The 25,503-nt window shown below is 44.7% G+C and overlaps 1 protein-coding gene across 4 annotated transcripts in view; it reads right to left on the bottom strand.

Annotated features, from left to right (window-relative positions):
- ZFP91 (ZFP91 zinc finger protein, atypical E3 ubiquitin ligase) overlaps nt 1–25,503 on the bottom strand; it is a 654,237-nt gene that overhangs the window by 427,715 nt on the left and 201,019 nt on the right. The window lies entirely within an intron of this gene.

The raw sequence follows: 25,503 nt of genomic DNA, 5'->3' as shown, positions 1-25,503 counted from the left end.
CCGCCACCGCCAGTACCTTGGTGAATACCCTTGGTGCTGAAGCTATCCCGAAGGGCAGTACCTTGAATTGGTAGTGGCGACTGTCCACCTTGAAGCGCAAGTACTTTTTGTGCGCTGGGAACATGGAAATATGAAAATAAGCATCTTTCATATCCAAGGTTGCCATGTAATCCCCCTTTATTAGGAGGGGGGATTACCTCTTGTAGCGTGGTCATACAAAATATTTGGGGCTTGACATACTTGTTGGCAGGCCCTAAGTCCAATACTGGGCGCATTGTCAAGTCCTTCTTTGGCACAAGGAAGTAAGTTGAATAAATACCCTTGTTTACCTGGTGTCCCGGGACGAGTTCTATCGCATACGTTTGTAGAAGAATGGCGATCTCCTCGAGGAGAATCTTCTGATGTTCTAGGGAGTGTACTCTTTGTCGTGGAGGATGGTTCCGGGGACGCTGCAGTAGCTCTATACAATATCCTGTGGATACTGTTGACAGCACCCATCTGTCTGATGTGATCCCTTCCCAAGCCTGGGTGAAGTTTGAAATGCGTCCCCCTACTGGGGTTGCGTGAGAAGGGACCCTGAACTGAGCGTCACTGCTTTGGTGGAGACGTGCCACCTCCCTTGCTGGGGCTGCCTCTGCCTTTACCACGACCTCTACTATTACCTCTGCCGTAATCCTGGGTAGACTGTTGGTTGTTGTTCCACTGTGTACCCTGCCCCTGGGAATAGTTAGATCCTCTCTGGGAATTTTGGCCACATGGGCGACGAAAATTACTATTCCCTCTCTGGTTAGGGGGTTTATTGGTTAACTGGCCAAGGGATTTGAGTGTCTCGTATTCGTCCTTGGCATTTTTCAGTGCGTCTTCGACCGCCTTACCAAACAACAGATCGGCTTCCACCGGTTTGTCTAACAATGATGCCTGAGTTTCTGCCTTGAAACCAGACTGCCGTAACCACGCATGTCTCTTGATAACAGTACCTTCTGCTATCAATCTGCCTGCGTTGTCCGCGGCGTCGAAAGTTGCTTTCAAAATGCAACCAGACACGGCTCTACCCTCTGCGGAAATCCGAGCTAATTGGCCCTTTAACGGTTCAGGAGCAGAGGCTATGAGAGCCGCGACTTCTTCCCACTGATGACAGTTGTAGCTGGCCAACAGGGTGGTGGAGTTAGCAATCCTTGCTTGATAGGCAGACGTTGAGGCTACCTTCCTGCCAAAACCGTATAGTTTTTTGCTCTCCTTGTCGGGAGGTGCTTCTGACGAAGACGAGGGTGTCCCATCCCTCTTACGAGTGTTGGTGACAACTAGGGAGTCTGGCTTCAGATGTCCTCTTATATAGAGAGGGTCAGACTGTGCTGCCCTGAAAAGTTTTTCAACCCTGGGATTGGCGGCTCTGGTGAGGTTTGGGTTCACCAGGGACGGATCTATTCTCCGCTGAATGGATTTAAGGATAGGGATGGTCTGGGCAACAGGCCTCCTTTCTCCCACTAACTCTTCTGCGAAGTCCCTTTCCTCCTGTACACCGTGGGTGTCAATGTGGAAATGTTCTGCTGCGCGAGCGAGAACCTCATTTAGGAGGGGTTGGTTATCGACCGGGGAGTCGGTAACCGGGGCTTCGTTCTCTACCGGGGAATCTACTCTGTATGTTTCCGGGTCATCCTCTTCTTCATCCTGGTCCTCATCCCCATAGTAGCCCATCCCGGTTTGCTCTTCTATCAACCCAAATTCTTGGTCTTCACAAAAGGAAGCCTCTCCTTGATACCGTGAGTATGGTCTTGCGTAAGGTTGTACCTCGAAGGGTTCAGACCTCATCGGAGTTTCAAACCGGGCCTTCTTACTCGGGGGGATAGGATCAGTAGAGCCTGAGGGTGTGGCCCCTTGTGGATCATACGAGAGGAAATGTTCTGGATTTTTATCATAAAAATCAGCCAAAGAAGACATTCTTGACATGACCCTATCTATGTCTTCACTGGACCATTTTTTGGAACTGGGAATGACTCTCTCAGCAAGTCTATGGGATTTATCTTGAGTAGCTTTGCTGGTTGTGGACCTATAGGCAGACCTGGGCTTGTCTGTCTGTTTAGGGGGGGGTGGAGTGTTTCACAGGTGTGGAAGAATGTACAGGTAGTTTCTTCTGCTGTTTCCCCCCCTCCCCGTGCGTAGAAAAATGTTTTCCATGTCCCTTAGTGGCTCCGGAGTTTTTCGACGCCTGGCGTCGAGGATCGGGAGAGGTGTCCCTGTCCTTCGAGCGTGGGGCCTCGCTGGCTTTAATTGCGGGCTCCGACTCCTGGAGCGCGGCCTGGGGGTGGAAGTCGTCTTCATCTTCCGACGATCGAACTTCTGTTAGCCTAGGGAGCGAAGCACTCTTGGCAAGAGTGGATGATTGCCTGGAGTCATGCGGCGATCTTGATCGAGAGCGCCCAGAGGACACCGAATCAGACCGTTCTGTCTGTGCCTCTTTCCGAGAACTCGACGTCTTCGAGTCTCGGTTGGACTTAGTGTGTTTAGTGTGTGTAGTATGTGAAGCGCTTGTGTCGCCGGAGGTCTTCCCCATAGCCGCCCTGCCGGACGACCTTCCGAGGTCGGGGACCTGCGCTTGGCTGTCTTTCGACGCCGTAATGCCCTCGCCGTCCGAAAGTACGGCGTTGCTGCCATCGCTGAAGGCGCCCTCCGCTGCCATGGCCGCCTGCCTGGCGTGGTGGGCCCAACGCTTCGTCGAACGGTCCTTAAGTGTCTTAGGTTTAAACCTACTACACGCTCTGCAGTTCGCTTTGGGGTGGTCCCTCGGCAAGCAGAGATTGCACGTGGCGTGCCTGTCGACCCAAGGGTATTTGCGATTACACTTGGGGCAGAATTGAAAAGGGGTACCCTCCATACGCACCTTGAGGCAGCGGGCTGTTAAGTGTAGGAAATGTATAAGGTGTACCTATATACCAAGAGTGTAGAGTATGTACCACCCCCCACTCTCCCTACTTGCAGGGCCGAGGCCAGCGGCCTTGCGAGGCCCAAATCCGTCGTGCAGCAGCCGGCGGTCGATTTCTTCTCCAGCCGGCGTCGAGTGTCGAAGTTCGACGTTGGGGTGGGGGAAGGATGTCAATAGATTATTATTTTAAATTCTAGCAAAAGTATGGCTAAGGCCAGGGGACTCCGCAAAATGCTTCCGACCAGTATGGCGGAAAAAAACAATCTGAGGATCCTAGACGCGTGAGGGATCTTGGGTACAGTGGACGTCACACTAGGGATAGTATTACTGGCACGCCCTGTGTCGGCGCCCATTTTGGAGTTTCGAAAAACAAACTGCAATACTCCGCAGCTTCCACTAGATGTCGGCCTATGCACAGCATGTGATCTAAGCAGATTCCACAAGCCTCAGAAATATATATATATATATATATAGGATACAATACAGATATATTACATTTGTGTTTAAAATACAATATACATGACAGGCATAGATGAGGAAGATGCAGTGCTAGTTGAGGAAAGTGGTCTTGAGGTTGTTGCGGAAGATAGAGACGGAGGTTTCAGCTCTTAATGGTGGCAGGGAGTGCGTTCCATAATTTTGGTGCAATGTAAGAGAAGCCTAGACCTCCTGCTGTGGCTCTCTTGATGCGTGGTATGTGTAGGTGGTTGGAGTACTGAACTCTGGTGGGGCGAGTGGAGGTGATTCTTGATATAGCTTCAGACATATATGTGGGAGCAGTGTTGTTGATGCATCTATGTGTAATGGTGAGGATTTTCAGAGTAATGCGGTCTTTGACCTGTAGCCAACATGCTGCACGTCTGGCATGGGATATATGGTCTCTTCTGGGGATGCTCATAGCAGCTCTTAGGGCATTGTTTTGGGTGGTTTGCAGTCTGTGAATGTTCTTGGAGGAGGTGCCTGCTAGAAGAGCGTTGCAATAATCGAGTTTAGCTCCTATAGTTGCTCTGGCCAGGCGGTTGGGAGCAGATAGGTAGGGTTTGATGGCGTTGATGAGTTTGGTGCTGAAGGCTGATGCAGAGGCTATGGCGCTAACTTGTTTGTTAATTGATAGGTTTGCATCAATGTGGACACCTAGTGTCTTGACGGAGGACGATACGGAGATGGGTGAGTTGTCTATGTTGAAGTTGGCGTATTGGGGGCTCAGATTAGATAATGTGTTTTCTGACCAAGGATGAGAATTTCAGTCTTCTCCCCGATGAGACAGAGGCCATTAATAGCCATCCATGCCTGGATATTAGCAGAGATGTTGTGTAGAGCCGTGGCGTCTTGGTGATAGAGTCCAGATAGAGGTATAAGTACTGGAGTGTCGTCCGCATTATTGGTATATGCAACACCCATAGCGTCAAGTAGGTCGAAGAGGGGTTTTGGGAAGAGGTTATAGAGGGTGGGAGCAGTACATGAACTTTGGGGACACCGCAGTTTATTATGGTAGGATCTGCGTTTGCTATGTCAGAGAAGACCTTCATGGCTCTTCCTTCGAAGAAGGATGTGATCCAGGATGCTGCTTGTTTAGAGAAATGTGCTGCATGAGTGAGGTGGGTGGTGAGTGTTTGGTGATCTACCAGGTCAAAGGCTGCTGATAGATTGAGAAGGAGGAGCAGGGCAGGTTTGCCTTTGTCCATAATCTGTGAGATTTGATTTTTAGGTCTAATAGGGCGATTCTGTTCCATGCCCGACACGGAAGCCAGATTGCCTTTTGCCCAGTATGGAATTAGCTTCTATGTATGATTGGATCTGGTTATGAGCTGCTTTATCCAAGATTTTCAAGAGGAACGGGGCTGTTATCGGTCTGTAGTTATTGGGTTGTGCTGGGTCAAGTGTGTCCTTTTTTAGAAGTGGCCACATCCAGGCTTTGAGTCAGTTCCTGTTTGGAATGATGTGTTAATAAAGGCAGTAATCAGGGGTGCTAGGTCGTTAGCACATTCCTTGATGATTTTGGGAGGGCAGATGTCTGCTTTGCAGAAAGATGGTTTGAGGTTTATGATGAGATCGAGGACCTCGGGTTCAGTGATGTCTCTGAAGGCAAATTGATCCTGTTTGAGGTTACTACCCTTGTCTTGTGTTGGGGGGGTTTTTGATTTGGGAGGGCTTCGCAGTGGTTTGGGATTTTATTTTGGAGGAGTTTTATTTTGTTGAGCATGGCAGACTGGATGCTCGCACACCAGGCTTTGTCTTTAATTATCCCGTCTGTGGTAGTCTGGGAGCGACTAGTTCATTGAAGATTGGGAATAATTCCTTCGCTTGGGAGTTGGCCTTTGAGATCCTCTCATTGAAAGAGTTGGATTTTGCTGCCAAGGTGGCTTTTCTTATATTGGAGGGCTATCTGTTTGAAAAGGCTCTTATTTAGGTCACTAGAGTCCTTTTGCCAGTTTTTTAGTGATTTCTTGTTTTCAAGTGGGGCTATAGAGTTTATGGTATTGGTTAGGGTATCATTAAAGATAGCTGATAGTATATTTGGGTCCTGAGAGAAGGGTGGTGCTAGGCAGAGGTTTTTGAGGTAGGGTCGCAAGTTGCCTGCGTTACTTTTTTTGAGCTTGTTATTGCAGGTGGCGCGTGGGTGAGAGTCTTGTGTCTGGGGCTGGTGGGGATGAGGAAGTCCAGGAATAGGCGGTGTTTGAGATAATGTTGGATGCACAGTTGTGATCCATGACCCAGTCAAGGGTGCGGCCTTTGTAGTGAGTGGGGGTGAGTACTCTTTGGGAGAATCCTAGGTGTGCGAGTTCTTTTGCTAAGGTTGTGGCGGATTTGTCCTTAGGATCATTGCATCCTAAATAGGGATGTAACAGTATTACGGTATACCGTTAAAGATACCGTGAACCAATTGATTGAACAATAATAACCGTCACATTGTTTATACCGGTATACCGTTCATACCATTACATGTGTTTTTCGATCGGATTTGGAAAGGCTGCAGTAAGAAAGTGCTGCGCAGACTTGGTTTTGCACTGTTGGATGTGCCGTCTACCAAGTAGTTTCAGTTTGAGCAGTTTTTAATGCCATTCCATAAACCACACGTGCCTGACACAAAATCAATATGTTAGCAATAGGAAGAATAAAGTGCCAAGAAGGAAAAGGGTTTGCTTTTTTTTAAAGCACACACAGCCCGCGGGCATCGAGGCGCTGTAAAAGAAATTGTTTATTTAGTTGCGTAATTGTTTGTCTTAGTTGCGCATTTATAACGTGCTTAAACACCCAGAGGTTTCTAAGCACGGACCCGGGGATCGAACCTGTGTTGCTTTGTGTTGTCTTGCTTTCAAGGCGCGCACGTTGCCGCTGAGCTATCCTCCCGGGACTTTGGGTTGGCGGCTTTGGGGTTTATACATTTATAATGGATAATGTTTTCTAAACATATGACAATGGGTGATTTCCCTGGTTCCATCATTGAATTTACATATAAGTCACACTGCGAAATGTACTCCTGTGGGTATTCCCTGCTGCCATACCAAAGGGTAACATATCCGTGATTACTGAACACCTTTTGGCCCGGAAGTAAACTAAAGCCTGTAACGTAAAGAGAGTGCGTGTGCATGTGTGTGTATGCGCACTACCATCAGACTCCATTGATCTGTGGCAAGCAGGTTATCAAGATGGCAACATGTTCTTCACCAGTAGCCAGTGGGGGAGCTAAAAGCCTAAATGACCACTTAAGAAAGTCTATTCCGTTTGCTTTGACAGTCGCAGTAGGGCTCCCCCCTCCTCCTCTCCACACGTGTGTTTGTTTGGTGGAAGCAAGTGGTGACATTTCAGTGGAAAGTATGTTGAAAAGCCCAATTTTGTTTGTGATGATAAATCTGACAATTTATGACCTTTTAAAAATATTTGTTTAGTTAACGCCACCTGCTATACCGCGATAACCATGATATACCGTCATTTGGCAAGGTGGTTATTGTACCGTCATAAAACTAATACCGTGACACCCCTAATCCTAAATTTAGGTCTCCTAGTAGAATGATTTGAGGATTTTTTGATGTTGCTGAGCCGGTGGGAGAGGTGCTCTTGGAAATCTGCTGGGAGTCCGGGAGGGAGTCCGGGAGGTCTATATAGGATGTGGATATTGATTAGATTATTGGGGGGAGAGCATAAGCTTGGCTGATAGAATATCAGCATTTCCACCCCATGTACTATGGTCTGCTAGTCTAATGGACATGGAGTCTTTGTGGATAAGGGCGACTCCCCCTCCAATCCTATCAGGTCTATCTTGCTTAAGGATGGTGTAGCCTGGGAGTAGGGCTAGCGCGATGGCTGGGCAGGAGGCATAATTGAGCCAGGTTTCGGTGATGCTTAGTAGGTCCAGATTTTGTGTGGATAGTAGATCATTTATCTCTAGGGCATGTGCAGGTAGGGAGAGTACGTTCAGTAGTGCACATTTGAGAGGTGGGTATTGTGTGCCTTTGACATTTTTGTTTATACTAGGGTGGGATGGACTGTGCGTGTTGTGGTGTGCGGTACTGAGGGACTTAGTGTATGGTAGTGCTGAGGCATGTTGGAGTGGCGGTGAGAGAGGAGCAGTGTATTTGCCCATGTGAGAGTGGGGTAATGGTGCAGTGCGGTTGCCTAATCTGGTATTTCTTGACGTGATGGGTGTGGGTGAGCAAGGTAAGTACCTTGGAAGTGATCGATTTCTGAGATTGTGGAGTCTGATAGTTATGCCGAGTGGCTGAGACTGGGTGATGTTATAGTCTTGTGCTGTGGCGTGTGAGTTTAGTGCAGGGCACTGAGAGTGGTGGGCTAGATATGTGTGGGGAGGCGTGAGGGCCATAATGGTGAGGACTATATAGAGGGCTGTTAAGATGGTTGGGCAGAGTGTGGCAGAGAGAGGGCAGGAGTGTGAGTCTATGCTGTAAGTGGAAGGTGATATCTTGGGCAGCATAATAGTGGAGAGTGGTTGTGTGGGTGCGTACGGTTGGTGTGCGACAGGAGAGGACAGTGAGATCGAGCGACTGGTGCTGGTGCAGTGGTAGGTCACAGTGGGTCACGATTAGCGTGCGGCAAGCAAAGGCAAGGTAGTGGCAGGTCACAAGTGGGCAGCAAATTAAGTAAAATCACAGTGCCTAGATACAATTTTCAACCAAATGCAGGCAAAGTCAGGGTAGTTGCAGGTCACAAGTAGTGACAGAAACCGCAAAAACATAATGCAAGCATAGTGCCTAGGTGTGATTTGCGTGTTCTGGGTGGAAGGTGCACAATAAAGGTGGCATCGGGCAATTAGCTGCAGACAGTGCCTTCAGGACGATTTAGAGTAGTTGAATAAGGTGAGGCGCAATCACTGGAGGTAGGGATCAGGTACCTTATAAGCAATTGAAGAGACATATATCCAATACCTGGAGGGTCGGGTGCTAGAGTGTGCAGCGGGTGGGCGGGATAACAGTTTACAATCTAGTAACGTGGTAAATGATAGTTCTTACGTTGTCGGGTGCGGTTACAGGGCGATGAAGCGGCCAGGAGTTGCCTTCTGGATCGGGGTTTGGCAGCGGGTGCAGGATGATCCAGAGGGTAAGAAGTGAGGGGTGTAAGGCTCGTGGCCCTGGGCTCCGAAGGCTCCACCAATAAATTTCAATAAGGGGGTAGCCCAAAAATCTAGGGTCCTACGGGCTAAATATACAATACAATATAGAAAATGAACCCTTAGGTAGAGGATGACAATACACACATTCGTTTTTTTATAAATAATCACAAATTATTCATTCTTTCTATTTCAGTACCAAAAAATTAATTAGTAATATTCCTAAAATTCACTCAAAAAACGTGCAACAAACTTAAAACATGATGTACAAATCACAATTCATTCTGATCCACAAAACCATTCACCCCTACGTTCCATTCATATCACTTTCTCACACCAACATTCATGCATATATTTCTTGTGACCACAAAGATTAGGTCACATTCCAAAGTTCTAGTTGCCTACTGTTTACTGCTAATTCATCCTTGTACAATGTTCACATATAAATAACTACCCATCTCTAATGGGGCAGTGAGTCGACACGTGTTTCAGGTTGTATTTTCTAGACTTGATTCCGTCCACTATGTACGCCAACCATCTTCAGGACATATAACAGGAACAACAGTAACGTCCCTTTTTGATCTAGTAGGGTGGATCAAATTGCCTAAAAACAATAAAATGTACCACATTAATATATTGTCTCTTTACTGTCATCCTCGTTATTTTTTACACAAATTATTGTGCAAGATGTCTAATAATAGAACATCACTGTCATCTCCACTTTCATCATATATAGCTATGTGGAGAACAACTAATAGATGGATGAATCCTATCCATACCCTAAAAAAAAAAAAAAAAAAAAAAAAAAAAAAAAAAAAAAAAAAGGAGTCTCTTGACCTAGACACAACTATCAGGATACCGGAAAACAATATCTAGTTGATAAAAATATACATATTTATCATAAATTTGGTCCATTTTCATTAACCAGCCGAAGCACTTACTTTGAAGACTACAAACCAACTCCTAACAAGACGGAGCGGGCCACCGACCAATCTTGTGAGCAATCTTTTGTTATTGAATGCAAAAAATATCCTTAGGCCACAACGAATGGCACCTTTCCCAGTTAACAATTTGTACCATACACCTGTAAAGACAGTCATTCAGTCAGGTGATTTCTGCAACTTGCGAGCCATTTCAACAACTCTCTCTAATCGTTCTCACCTTATTAGTTTCACCGTGTGCATCTTTTGGAGGTGGAGACAAAGTCACCGAATGCTGACTGGATTCTAGCACAAATCAGGTTCCCCAAAATCGACGACACTTTCAGAAATTCATACTAAAGGAAAACAAATCCAAAAAACTTTTCATGGGGATGTCCCACTCAATGTGCACATGGCTCTTTTATCATGTTTATTCATTCATTTCTGTAGAACACGCTACTTAATGTGGAGCCTGTTTAGTCTACTTCGTTTTTTCTGCTTATTCTTTTCTGCTTAATTTTTAATGCAAGTTGCCAAACCTAGTCCACTCTGCATCATGTACCTTAAGTTCTCATTTTATACCGGAACCACATAAAGCACCCCTATAGTTCACAGCACAAAAATTAATCAATGTCCCTTCATAGCGGTATATTTTATACACTAGGCAACGGACGGTCCGCCTTTGCTAAAAGATTTCCATTATTGTCCAAAACATATAAAACGCCCCGTTAATCTTGCGTTCCGCGGATATACATACCTGTTCGTTATGTGGCGCCGTTGATATTATGTAACGCGTCCTCGTAAAGGTAAACGGAACGCGTTACTACGTTCTGCTCACGTTTATATGTCAGCGGACCCATTTGGCACAAACTCATGGATAAAAAAATAGGACAATTTTATGCGTATTTGTAAAGCCGGAAAAGACTGCTCATATTCTCTGTGCCGGTTTTTAGTGTCTGTGCATTAAGCATTTATTACTAACTAAACTACGCAGTATTTCCACATATCTCTCATTTGAAGTAAACAATGTTTATTACTTACAAGCGGAGCCAGTACATGTAACGTTCTGAATTTTTATTTTATTTTTTATTTCTTATTCCATAGTGGTTTTAACATATATCATTTTGTCCCGTGTATGTTTTCTCCATCTGTACGCTCACAAAGGCAACTATAAAGGCTTTAATGTATATTTCTAGAGCAACCAATGCCCGCTACCCTTTAAGACATTTGCATGTGTCCTTCATATACAGTTAAATAAATTCTCTCAAACAGGAGCGGAATTTATGAGTGTAATTAGATCACAACACTTTCCAAGCTCCATATGCATTACCGGATTACATTCCACAATTATAGTTAATCCATTATTCTGGGAGCATGGCAACTATACTTCACAAAATGGAACAGCGTTGGATTTACTCCCTAGATAGTGTGACGCGGGGTCTTAACCTATCAGTGGAATGCAACACCTTAGTTACCCATTAATTCTGCTCGTGTTTGAGAGAATTTATTTAATTGTATATGAAGGGCACATGCAAATGTCTTAAAGGGTAGCGGGCATTGGTTGCTCTAGAAATATACATTATTTGTGTTCTACAGAAATGAATGAATAAACATGATTAAAAAAAGCCATGTGCTAGTTGAGTGGGACATCCCCATTAAGAGTTGGTTGGATTTGTTTTCCTTTAGAATGAATTTCTAAAAGTGTTGTCGATTTTGGGGAACCAGATTTGTGCTAGAATCCAGTCAGCATTCGGTGACTGTCTCCACCTCCAAAAGATACACACGGTGAAACTAATAAGGTGAGAACAATTAGTGTGTTGTTGAAATGGCTCGCAAGTTGCAGAAATCACCTGACTGACTGAATGACTAGGTCTTTACAGGTGTGTGGTACGAATTGGTAACTGGGAAAGGTGCCATTTGTTAAGGATATTTTTTGCATTCAATAACAAAAGATTGCTCACAAGATTGGTCGGTGCCTCGCTCCGTCTTGTTAGGAGTTGCAGTTTGTAGTCTTCAAAATAAGTGCTTCGGCTGGATAATGAAAATAGACCAAATTTATGATAAATATGTATATTTTTATCAACTAGATATTGTTTTCCGGTATCCTGATAGTTGTGTCTAGGTCAAGAGACTCTTTTAGGGTATGGATAGGATTCATCCACCTATTAGTTGTTCTCCACATCGCTATATAAAAGATGAAAGTGGAGATGACAGTGATGTTCTAATATTAGACGTCTTACACAATAATAGTGTGTAAAAAATAGCGAGGGTGACAGAAAAGACAAAATATTCATGTGGTACATTTCATTGTTTTTAGGCCATTTGATCCACCCTACTAGATCAAAAAGGGGCGTTACTGTTGTTCCTGTTATATGTCCTGAAGATGGTTGGCGTACATAGTGGACTGAATCAAGTCTAGAAAATACAACCTGAAACACGTGTCGACTCACTGCCCCATTAGAGATGGGTAGTTATTTATATGTGAACATTGTACAATGATGAATTAGCAGTAAACAGTAGGCAACTAGAACTTTGGAATGTGACCTAATCTTTGTGGTCACAAGAAATATATGCATGAATGTTAGTGTGAGAAAGTGATATGAATGGAACATAGGGGTGAATGATTTTGTGGATCTAAATGAATTGTGATTTGTATATCATGTTTTAAGTTTGTTGCACATTTTTTTGAGTGCATTTTAGAAATATTACTAATAAATAATTTTTTGGTACTGAAATAGAAAGATTGAATCATTTGTGATTATTTATAAAAAAAACGAATGTGTATATTGTCATCCTCTATCTAAGGGTTCATTTTCTATATTGTACTCCGAAGGCGCCAGACAGGCTCACGACATGCATATGTCAGGCATGTGGGCCTTGGAACGTTCTGCCTTTGCAGGTGGGCCGGTGCTCGCCTGCCGGTGCGGTATTGGCTCCCAAATATGGCTGCTTGGCCAATCACGACATGTGGTGGTGGAAGGAGGAAGTTAGACCACCTTTGGATGCACGTAGAATAGGCGGCCATTTTAAAATGCCTGGACCTTCTGGCAAATAATGGAGGCCGGCACGAAAATGGCAGAAAGGCAAAAAAATTCGTAGTGCGGGAACAAGGCGAGCACAAGATAGGGCTTCAGGCGCACATTACATGAATTGTGCAGCAGATTTGGCGATTTTTACGGGGGGTCCGCAGGGCGAGGGTGCAATCAGTGAACGGAAGCAGAATAAACCCACAGGCTTACCTGAAGCCTGGAAGATGCCCCAGGGACTCCTCCACGGCGGTGATACTGCTCCTGCAGTATGGGGGGAGATCCAGCTCCTCCAGGAGGCATGCGTTTGCAATCTTATTGGATATGCAGAAAGCATCCGACACAGTGCATTGGCCTTTCCTATTTAGAGTTCTGGATAATTATGGCTTTGGACCCAACTTTATCAAATGGGTTAGAACTCTGTACTCCCAACATTATGCTAGGATACATACCAACAGCGTACTTTCTACCACTATACGGTTAGAGGGGGGCACCAGGCAGGTATGCCCGCTCTCACCATTGCTTTTTGCCCTGCTCAGAACCACTGGTGGACTTGCTGCGAGTTTGCTTTGGTAACGCCGGAATTCAGATTAATGGCCGGTCTGAACTTCTAACACTATATGCAGACGATATTATGTTATGTGTCAGGGACCCTGAACGTCACTTGCAGAAAATACTGACAAGGGTGAGCAAATTTGGTACATATTCCGGGCTACAACTCAATAGCAGTAACTCAGAAATATTCCCATTAACGGACAGTACGCAAGAAGCTAGAAATATCCATGGATTGAGGTGGTCGCCTTCAAGCATTAGTTACCTGGAGGTTGAGGTGGCATGCTCCTCCTCACTCTCTAGAGCTCTTAACTATGGTGCACAAGTAACTAAAGTTGCTACGAAATTGGCAAGGTGAAAGCACCTCCCCATATCATTATCACGACGGGTCGCATTGGTGAAAATTGTACTTTTACCCAGATTCTTATATCTTTTCTGTAACATTCCCCTATGGCCAGGGAGATCGTTCTTTGCTGGACTATCCAAACTATATTCTACATTGGTCAGGTTAGAGCAAAATGGCAACGCCTCGCTCAGCCGTACAAAGCTGGGGGCCTATCAGCTCCTGATATCGAATTGTATTACTTGGCAGCACAGGCATACCATGCGGCATACTGGCTGGAGCGTGACCTAGGCCCACCACTGGAAAGGTGCAGTACCCCTACTGGCCCATTGTTACATCTGATTGCAGGCAATTTTTATTGTGCCACACATCAAATAGACACAATAGATGCTACACATGAGGCTTGGACGAGGCTAACATCACTGCAAGAACGCAGTGCTATATGATAAAGAATTGCTTATCTGGGGCTTAACTGCCCTGAGCCAAACATGGGATAATTCACTAGCAACACAATGGAACGAGGCAGGAATTAGTGCACTAGGCGATTTGTTCAAGGAAGGTACTTTTATTACATGGGACATGATTAAGACAATTATAGGTGACACAGCTTCAACGACTTCATTACCACCAGATTCACTATGCCATTGCCGCAGCATGGCCGTTGGTCCTCGAAGAGCCCAAGGCACATCCGTGCCTTACTTACATAATGTCCCAAAACGCAGGGAAGAGACTTCCGGTTGTACCTTGAATGCAAATGCTACGAGGTCACCACTGCGTGAGCATTATTGTATTCAACATGTCTATGTATAATGTACTGTGTTACAACGTTGCGAGTTTCTGCTTATGGTCATTTAATAATGTCAAATGCGCCATCACCATATGTAATACATAAAAGTAAAAAACACGTGAAATCCAAATTGCAATATATATCATACTATGTGGATGCGAGAAAAGATTATGTAGGTAGTACCAAACATATGGCCAAAACATATCAGAGCTATAAACATTGATTACACGTATACTTTGGTGAAACATTTTCAAGAAACCCACAAGGCAGACCTGTCGAAATTGCAGTATTTTGTCATTGGCAGAATTAAAGAAAAAAAAGAAATCACCCATTGGGAGGCGACCGGGAAAGGAAACTACGTCAACAAGAGTCACAGTACATTCTTGACCTCAACAAGAAAGTCCTGAATGGACATAATGTGGATGAAGAAATGTATACCTTCCTGGGCGATTAATAACTCAATATGCTGTTGAAATTAAAACTAGACATGAGAGAATGCTCCAAGTAATGATTGCCCTATGCTGTAGATTTCCATTATCCCGGACAATCTATGTAGTATCGGCTCCTGTTGCTGTCCATTTATGGATTGGCCTTAGAAGGATTAGCCTAATGAACTTAATTTCCAGGCTAGCTATTTTTACAGGGCTAGCCGAAACACATATATAAGACATTGGTCCGCATGCATACATTTTTTAATGGTGTTGGGTGTTATTAGTCACATGAGGTTTTAGCACAAAACAAATGTTTAACTTCTTTTCACATCGCTGCTACCACAAATATGCACTCCCTCTTCATCAACCCGGTGGTCTTGGATGCAACAGTCCCCACAGAATCTTGACTGCACACTAGTGCAATACATGTCATCATATAAGGCAACACTAACCTAGAATATCAGATAAAAGCGGTCAAATGGCTGCACATGCCAATCGGACCAACCACATACGACTATGCGATGGATGGATATTTAGACCGTGACACTGCCTGCATAGAATGGCACTTTTACGAAACATACAAGCACTATAGCTCATTAAGGCTGCTACAACATAGATTGGCATTCATGCCAACATAAGAATCATGAGGTGTTCTACTACATCTGGAGGGCATCCATATCACAACATCGCTGCTATAGCACTAACACACTTTATGTATTGCACAAGCACAATAGGACCTTTGGATAGCTGAGAACAGTAGTCCAGAAGGCAACCATATAACACTATTGGAAGCCACCATTGTACAACACCTGTTGCGGTTCAAATAGCATGAGAGCACTTTACAACCCACATGGTTTCTAGAATAAACGCATTGAGACAGAACCATTCCATAATTGATGACGATACTAGCCCATGGCAGTGCAAATCACAATAACAACTGAATACTCAGTCAAGCACACATATACTAATAATAATGCACAAGTTTATTGGCATAGAGTAATGGGGTATGCAGTCTTTATATCGAAAATGTTATGAAAAAGGTTATGAAGAATGCACTTAGTGGTGAGGTAAGGGGTTAAATCTAATTGGTAAACTCTTGGTATGGGTTTTTAGGGGTGGGGTGTACCAGGCCCCCGATAGATAGTATATCTACATGGATACCTACGGGTATCAGGGCCACCAGGGTGCGCAGAGAAGCTGGAAGCCTCTGCGTAGACCTCCAACCCTGAGATATGCCAAGACAAACGAAAGGAGTGATTTAGCCCCTAGGTAAGGGTCACACACATCAGTTGCCTGCAATTTTTAACTATGAGAAATGCATAGACTAAGGCATTTGGATAAACGCCGCTATCTATAATAAAGAATGCTATGCCCCGGGGAAGAACATGGGGTTCACACGAGACTCACCACTGACAATACAGCACTACTAAACCACCATTATCAGATCTAGATTAGCTGTAGAGCAAGGGTGACATACTCCTTTATTTAATCATCCCTTTTTGACTGGCTTTTCAACCATTGCCATTTTCTGCTAAAATTTCCAGTGCTACGCTGAAAATAAGTAAAGCAATTGAATTCACTTATAATAATGCAGAATAGAAAACACAGGAAAAAACAGCTTTGGTTTGTGAACCAATAGCGTTTAGGTTAATATTTCCCCCCGGCAAAGTTCTTAATGCACAAATGAGCAATCCTACACAGATGCAAGTAATCAGCAGGTATTCAGGAATGAAAGAAGGTCTAGAGTTTGAATGCAATCTTCCCTCTCCAACCAAGAGAATACCGTTTTTGAAAATTGACACTTAAAATGACAGGTGAAAATGGCTTTGTGAAACAATGCAAAAGAGTGCAAAAATGCTTAAATTGATAAAAATGCTTATGAAATCAACACAAAACGGGTCCTAACACACATGAGCTACAAGATAAACAACAGTACACACTTTAGATCAGAATGGAATTGAAGAAACACTTTGGATGATAAAAAGACACGTGTAGAACTTTTGAAAAGGTAACATTCGTGGCAAAATTTCACTCTGCGATTTTTGATAGAAACGGGTCAACTACACTGCAGTATTTTGGTTGTGGATGTAGCTAAGGGTCTTAGCTATCAGTGAGAGTTAAAATTAGGTTTCTATCTATATAATTGAAGAAGTTATAGAAGTTTTAGTGAGGCGTTTTTTGAAAAAATAGGTGCAGAAATTTGTTTTTTTAAAATGACAGATTGGTTTTATTACACTATATTAATGACTATGAAAAAGAATGGCACCCATGAATCTCCACAGTTACTCACGGCCACTTTTAACTCTTCACGTGCGATAATCTAGCTTCCGTTTTGTATGGGAATTACTTTATTTAACCCAAATCACCAATGGGTTATGGTTTAATAACAGATGAGAAAAATCAGCGCAAGAATGGTTCTGACAATATCAGGGTTCTGAAGTTAAAGATGGGATGGGTTGAGATTGGGATAAGACAAGGCAAATATACTATGGGTCACTGTTATTCCTGTTGATACTTACAGTCCCTTGTAATTAAGATTGGACCGTCAGTTATGGTCATTGGATCGGGTCTACCAGCAGCAGGGCACTTCTGGAGGGGTCAGTCAGCTGGGCAGTTCTGGTCAATTTGGATGGCACCTCAACTGGATTTGGAATGGATTGGCCCATCTGGTCACTGGACACTGCAGATTAGCAGGATGCGAGTTTCAGCAGGCAAGCCTTAATGGTAGCAAGCCAGACTGGATCAGAATAACATTCTCTTAAGTTTGGGATGGTTGAATTTGGGTCTAGCTAACAAGAGTTCAGCGAATGCTAAGGCCTGGATTCTGCAAAGAAGTCGGGAATCAGCGGCAAGATGAAAAGTTCTGGAACAAAGCGCTGTACAGAAATCTGGATGTGTTCAGGAAGCAGTATGTCTGTGTGTGGTGAAGTTCCTAGATTTATCCTACCAAGTGTCATCACAAAGTTTATGGTGTGGGCAGAAATTCAAAACACACCCCCACGGCTGTGAGTGGCCAAAGGCACTTGCCTTGTTCTGGTTGGCAGTCAGAAAAGAGCTGTCATCTTTATGATGGGATTTAGGAACTGCCACCTTGATTTTGACAAAAAAAATACTTTTGCCCAAATGTACTTTTCTAAAATTATGTCCCCTAATAAAATCGGACACAGATTGCATATTCGATGGGTTAATTTCACATTCAATCCCCATCTCTGTGAGAGCTGGTTTGGTCATTCTATGGAATTGTATACATTTGAATCATAACAGTTTGGACTAATAATTTCTAATTCATTACATATCTGGGCGATTATCACTGCAGCATTAATATACAATCTTAGAGACTTTCAGCATGAATAGTTTTGCTACCATTGTGGTTTTCCTGTAACTTTGGTTCCTTAGGTGGTACAGGGTTCATTAATGTCTTCAAAGCAATGGCTTAAAATTAGGTTAACATCTACCAATTTTTAGATTTATCCTCCTTCAGGTTGCACAGTTAGTGTTTCAAACTTAATCACAAATAAGGATTTAAACAACAAAAGTTCCGGGCAGCTTTTGTTTCCTTTGTAACTTCGCTTTGATCAGGGAGGTGTGTCGTCTTCCTTGAGAGGGAAGATCCCCTGTAGAGACCAGTAGGCAGCTGCCATTGTTCTTGGCTCAGCCAAAGACAAAACTCTGCTGTGCTCTTTGTTGTCAATATGCAGGAACCTCAAGAATCCATTAAGGCTTCCTGCAGCAAGGGAGTGTCAACTGAAGTGTCATCTTTCCCAGGCTGGGCACGGTCAGGTCAGAATTAAGTATTTACTGAACTCCAAACTGGGTTACTTAAAGGTATTTCCTTTAAAGCATACAAAATAAGCACAGTTTATAAGGGATTTGGATATTTAAGAGAATTAAGACCTTCACAAACATGCTTTAAATAGGCAAATTTTGCAATTTCTTCAGGAAGAAGAAACATTTAAACTGGGTTTTTACATCTTATTTTCTTATGCAACACACACACATTCAACTCAGCATTATTCTGTGTTTGAGTGCTGGAAATTGTCTGCAATCTGGATGTAAGTATTCAGTTTATGCTTGGAGCCTTCTCTGCACAGCTGAAATTGATATGTTTTTATCCGCATTTTTCCTGTGTAACTGAAAACAAACTGTTGCTGGACTGGTGTTTCATAAAATAGCTTTCTTTGTTGCTGTCAGTCAGTGAGGCCCAGCTTTCTCTTCTGACTGCACTGGATGATCTGTGGTTTCAGCACACTTTTCATTTCAATAGTTTGCTTGGAAAATGACTGAATTTAGCACCAAAACAGCACTTTGAAGGTTGCAATTGATTGGGAAAGCTGCATTTTAAAAAGGCATTTTCAGTTTTTAGCCCACTTCTGTGGCTTTGCTTCATGTGACAGGTAACAGCACCCACTGACCTTCAGCGAGTCCTGTTTTTACACCAACTTTGACTGTGTGGCAGGGGTGTGCAGGATTTTTGTGATTTATGAACCATGCATAGCTTTGCAGATTTGGCACGTACAGGGGTTAGCGCATCCATTTTTGGCAGTTTCTTTCCCCCATGGGCAAAGGGGTGTAGTGGGGCGCATTGGCATGAGTAAAAATATCCCACACTCCTCAGAGGTACTCTGCCCTTCCTCTCCTTCCCCCAGAAGCTCATGGTATCCCAAGCTCTGGTTCTCGCTAGGTTGGACCACTGTTAACAGCCTCTTTCTAAATCTATCTGCCCTACTCTCCGCAACTAATCCAAAATAGGACTGCAAGACTTGTCCTTGGCCTAAAGCCATGGGATCGTATCTCTCCAGCTCTGAAATCTCTTCATTGGCTCCCAGTGGATGCAAGGATTAAATTCAAAATCCTCTGCATTGTCCACGAGGCTTTCTGGGGCCTGTGCACCTGGCCACCCTCTGTCCTCGGGGCCCAGGTACCTGCTAACCCTGCCACGCTGCCTCCGTGCCACCCCTTGCACTGGGGTCTGTATCTGTACCCAAATAGTCATACAGTGCCCCCCGCTTTTTCTTCCTGCACTCATCTGACCTACCCTGTCTGTTGCCATAAACCTAACACTTGCAAATTGCTGGCTGCACTACCACAGTTTGTTGCCTTTATTAATTATTTATCTGTCTCTCCTCTGCACTTTCCACTTCTCCCCCCCTTCCATGCACTTTCCCCTCCCCCTCTCCCATGCACTTGCGCGTTCTCAATGTAACTGGGCCTAGTAAGATCGCCGTTTTGTTCTCCCCTGTTCCCCTCCCTTGCCTTGTCGTGCTCCGAAACACTTCTGTACGAGCGCGAAAATAATTAAATATCAATATCACTACACAGGATCACAGGAATATGCAAGAAGGGACAATGACGACTTGAACTACATACCTCACAACAGAAAGACATTTTTTCGTATGAAAAACAAGGCAGGACACAAACATTTCCTGCTGATGCGACCAAACAGCTGCAGTGTCCCTCCACTGTTCGCCCGGGGCCAAGGAATGGTTTAGAGCACTGGCGGGTAAGTCAACCACCGGCAGCCAGAGGTTATTTTAGAATGGTTTTGAGTACTTAGGGTTTCCAGGCACAATACTTCCACTTATACACTGTCTATGTTTTTTTACTGGGTCTTCAACACAGAGCCCCGATGAAGGCAGCACTAAGTAACCAAAGACCGCCGAAACGTGATACCACTAGCTCCCAGTCACTAAATCAGACATGTTCCCTCTTTTTTTTCACGTTGGCTAACGAAAGACCCCGACAACCCTTGTTTCACCAACACAGGTTGATGAATAACCCAGATAATTTCTTCTGCCACAATAAAGGCAGAGCATAGGTCTCTATCTCTCCTATTAACCCTAGAGGATTCCCAATCAACAACCTGTGGCACACAATAAGGCCATAGGTTTCCAATACTTGTATAATTTATCACTTCAGATTGGAGGCCAGAAGAGAAGTACACATGGCTGAAAAAAACTGCTTCAGTTTAAAGTAAGAGCACGAAAGATTTTTCCCCACATAAGGGAACAGACTGAAACAAGAAAACAGTCTTTTCTTTTGTCAATTTTTTTACTTCTTTGTTTGGTTCATTTATTTGCACAAGTTTATTATGCATCTCATGTACTGTCATATAGTAATTCAAGGGCAATCGTTTGATCCATTTATGCATACCCAGAAGCAATTTTTCTATGTCACCATGTGTAATTGATCATTTGTGGATTAAGTGTCACTATTGTTTGTGAAGGTCAAAAAATTGTTGCTCTTAAAATATTTCAAAAACTATTATTACAATTAGATTTGACCTTTTCTGCATGGAATTTTGGGGTAATTTCTAGATGCTATACTATTTACTCGCATATATCATTATGATTTTTCATTAACCATTTATTTTTACACTGCCCCACTTCCTTTACTACACAACATACCCAGAGTGCTCCAAATTACAAGGGGCACCAAATACCAATTGGAATGTACACTAATGACTAGACCTGGGATCTATAACCCAGAAGACCAAGGAACAAAAATAGATTACCCCAATTTGAAGGGCTTCTTCTGAAACACATTCATTTGAGAAATCACAGTGTACTCTTTAACGTTGGTGTTTATACTGGGCCTCGTACGAGTCTCCTGGTAGGCGGGAGGGTCGCCTTGGTCGCTCAGAGTCCTCTAGTTGCAGGAGGTCAATCCACTCCTGGGTCATGCGTTTTTGTACTCCCTCCCACTCTAATATCAGCCCGAAGGGGAAATGTCCATTTATATCCAATGCCCCTGCGGGCTAGCACCCTCACCACTGGGCCCCATCTGCCAAAATGTCCCTCAATCTCACAGGGGTGCCCCTTGGCGATCTTCCTGTTCTATGAATCCTGTTCAGTTCGATGATCTCCAGGCTCGCACTTCCCAGGATGACCGCAAAACTCTTCCCGGCCTCCCCTCTCAGATACTTAATCATCCCCAGCGGATTTGTTATCCGCATGTTAATCCTCCTCGACCTGTTCTCCATATCTTCCACCTGCAACTCGTTTTGCGTAGCCACATTGAGGCGTTGTAGTGCTTCGCCTTGCGCTGCTGTGTCCTTACCCACCTCCTGGAGGCCCCTTTCGAGAAGGTCCATCCTTTTCCCCCAACCGGCCTACTCCCGCCTAATTTCGGTCAGGGCTGTGTTAAGGTCCGGCCCCATCAATTGGAATTGTTCTTGGAAGGTCTTAGTGAGTGAGGTTTGGAGGTTCATTAGGTCAACATGGAGATCCAGTCGTGAGAACGATTCTGCTCCTGCCGGCACAGTCAGGTCCTTTTGCTCTGTCTTAACCCAGACTGCTTGCAAGGGGCCTCTCGCCTCAGGAGATACCAACCCCCCCACCGCTGGTGCCCGCTTCGTGGGCTTCGCCTTGGACATCTGCTGCGTTCCCCCGGCGCAGTCCTCAAGTGGCATTTCAGGTAGGGTCCTTGGGGGTTTGCTGTTCTGGCAGCTATGTGCCCTCCCTTCTGTTGCTGCTAGCCCTGTTCTTTCCTCTGCTTCCCGAGTCTGTCGTGGGTGGTTCCTCTCACTCCTCTGTGCGGTTCAATCCACTACCCTCTTGCTGCTCTGCTGGTTACAAGTCTGTTTGAAGTGCCCTACAGGTGCATCAGTCCTCTGGGCTACTGGGACCTTTGGTGGGCGTTCTGTCAATCGATTCCAGGGGCCTTTCCCTGCCTCCAACTCTCCTTCTCGACCCGGGTCCTCTGCCTGGCAGCACCAGGGGTCCATTGGTCATGGCGTGCTAGAGCTCCTCCTCCCTGGGGGTCTCCTCAACTTCACTGGTGTCCAGCCTGGGTCTCTGCGTACCACCGATTCTCAGTTATGTGCTGCTTTTCCGGGGGGTGGTGCACCTCAAGGGGGGCCTTTGGTGGTCTGCGGCCGCACTGCCCAATCTCCCCCCTATCCCCTCCAACTGCTTCCTGATTCAGGCCTCCAGCCCCCCTCTCACCAAGCCATCCGCTCCGCACTACCTAGGCCAGCTGAGGTCAGTACCTCCTTGTCCCACCTGCAAGAAGGCTTGCCCTTCTTCTGCTGCTCTAGTACCGGGTGGAAGGCCTCCTCCCTCTCAGCGCTCCAATGTAGGGGGGACTCTCCATGTCAGTACCTCCAATGTTAGTTCTCGCTACCGTCTGTTTCCCGGCTGCGTGAGGTGTACTCATTGCCAAGGCTCTTATAACCTCCAATCCTGCTGGTCCGGCACGCGGATGGGTGCAGTCAACGTCCTCTGCCTGGTTGTGTCCGGGTGGGCTCAACCTCTCCTCTGGATGGTGTCTGACAGCCTGCCGGTGACAGCCCCGCTTCATGCTCCACACCTCCAGGAGGCTGTCTGATGGCTTTGCTGTTGCCGCTTCCTACAGTAGGAGCCCGAGCCGGCCCGGCCCGTGCCCATGCTGGATGCCTCTTCCGGCACCCTTCCCACCTGTTGCCTGCAGCTCTTGTGACTGGTGAGGCACTCCTCCACCCCATTGCATGGGGTTCCGTCACTGCTCCACAGTTCACCCTCCACAGGGTTTCCGCGGCTGGGATTCAAATCATGCACTTGGTTCTTTCCTTTCTCCCCTCAGTGGGAGCGGCAGCGGGAATCAGCAGTTATAGCCCACGCCGTCACAGCTGCCGAAAATATGCTCCTGCGGTCCTGGCGCACCCTCTCAGGTGTTTCCAGTGCTTCAACTGGCTTTTATTGCTCCTGATTGGTGCTCCTCACGGCTCTGGTGTGGTAGGAAAGCAGTTGACATGGATCGGGCTTCAGGAGCAGCTGCCGACACGTCAACCTGGTGTCGGCAGACATCTTGGAATCCCAGAACATTACTTTTTGGTTGTGTATCTCCAGCATGAACAAAGTAGTGAAAACCCATTATTAAAGCTGAAAATGTTTAACAGTTATATCTCGATATTGTGCATCTTTCAATCAAAGTTGCCTCCCTTAGTATACAAGGACAATACGAAATTGTTGATTAAGTGTCCGAGCAGTGGGATGGCAAAGATAGTTGCGTGGGCTTTGGGTACCTAGCTGAAAACTGAAAGCTAAAAGAAGATGATCCATCTTGTAGCACCCAACTAAAATCAGGCACATCGAGATAGTGATTTGCCCAGGATCACATGGCAAAGTTGACATTTGACACACTGATTCCCTGGTTCATCAGTGTGCAATAAAAGCAGCTTAAACTGGGCACAGAATTCACAGTACTGTGCTACTGTTAAAAGGTGGCAGCCCAAATGAGCGGTCTATAGTGCGCGCCAATGCTCTCGAGCTAGGTCCTCGCTTTAAACAATAAAAATACACTGGGAACGCTGTAACTATTTTATATACTATGTAGTGGTGACAGTTTTAGGCTCTCTCTATTTTGTTACATATAGAGACTGAGGCACCAAAAGGAAGGTGGTGACTTGACCAGGACCAAAAGACTTTAGTGAGGCAATGAAGCTAAAATTGTTATACATTTCTCTTCCTGGCTTCAAATTCCAATTCTTCTGCTTTGTACAAAATTGCGTTGCTACAGCCCTAGCAAGCAGACTTAATACCAGCACTCCCATAAAAATGCATTTCTTGCATATTAGATAAAAATGGATAGACAATATTTTCTTTATTTAACCATAGACAAATTGTTCTATTTATTAGTAGATTGTGATTTAAACTGCATACAAGTAATAGATTGTGCGAGATTGGGTATGCAAGTACATTCTTGTTAAAGCGCGGTGCACGTTTGGGCGCATAGTGCACTGCCCTTCATTCACAGATGGGGCAAGTGACCTTTGTGTGTGGTTAGTAACTTTCAACATGAAATTTTGCACCTTGTTTTTTGATCAGTTTCGTCTTTTAAAGTCAATATATGAAGGCTCTTCTGACATCTAGCATACGTACGCGTTTCTCCGATGCATTATTGGAGTCTTGGAAGAAAGCAGGAAGTTCTATGGATTGATTTACATGGAACTTTCAGATGAATTTGGGAGAAAAGCAAGGATGTGCGCATAGTACCACCTTGTTCTTGTGAATAATGGCAAAAGGATCTTTCACTGAAAGTGCTCGTCATTCACCAACTCTTCTTATAGATGTGTTAGAGACAGGGAAAGAATACGTTATATGTTTAAGACTGGCTTTATACAATTTCTCGAAGGCCGCCACCCCTCTCCACGCCCCCCCCCCCCCACCCCTCACATGAGCCTTGTAAGCGCAATATTCAAGTCCCAGCCATGAATTGGATTTGAAACTGGTGGGTATAATTTTTTAACACCCTTCATGAATGCTTTATCCACAAGTACCTTCCACCATGAAACTTTACGTTGTGATGTGGTGTAGGCTGAGAGAGCAGTCAGGTCTTCTTGTAGGGATTTGAATACCAAGTCTAAAAGATATAGTAGATGGTGTACTAAATGTGAAGGTGCTTTACACCATAAGAAAAAAGTTTTCATCTGTTAAAATAGCAGTGTCTTGTATTAGGGTTGTTTGTTTCCTTTAGGATGTCCATACTTCTTTGGTTTAGGTTTAGATGACCAAGCTGCTAAATTGTGCGTGCCAGAAGGCATGGGTGGAGTGTTGTCCCTTGGTTCTGTGACATGTTGTATGAACACAGAAGTTTCATTGGAGGACAGGCATCATTTGTAATTGTGAAAAGCATGTTTGTCGTGCCCACAAAGAAGACATTATGATCAAGGTTACTCAAGAAACCAACACTGATTTATTTTATTTGTTTATTGCCATTTTTCAAATACAGTGAGTAGACGAAGTGTATACATCAAGTTGTAAGCTCATACTTCATAGTTCGACAGGACAATAATCTTGAACAGCGAATACAACAGAACAGAAAGGAGAAAAAAGGGAGGGGGAAAACCATTAAGGAAAAGGAGAGGAAGGAATAATAAAGGAAGAAACCAAACAAAAAAGCAACCAATTTCGTTAGCATAGCACATATTCTACTGTCCTCAATCCGTAATGCTGTTCATTCACTTTGCTTCTGCCTTCTCT

Source organism: Ambystoma mexicanum, chromosome 12 (assembly GCF_040938575.1).
Source record: "Ambystoma mexicanum isolate Mex_15411 chromosome 12, UKY_AmexF1_1, whole genome shotgun sequence".
Classification (NCBI taxonomy): domain Eukaryota; kingdom Metazoa; phylum Chordata; class Amphibia; order Caudata; family Ambystomatidae; genus Ambystoma; species Ambystoma mexicanum.
This window is presented reverse-complemented; position numbering and strand designations above follow the sequence as displayed.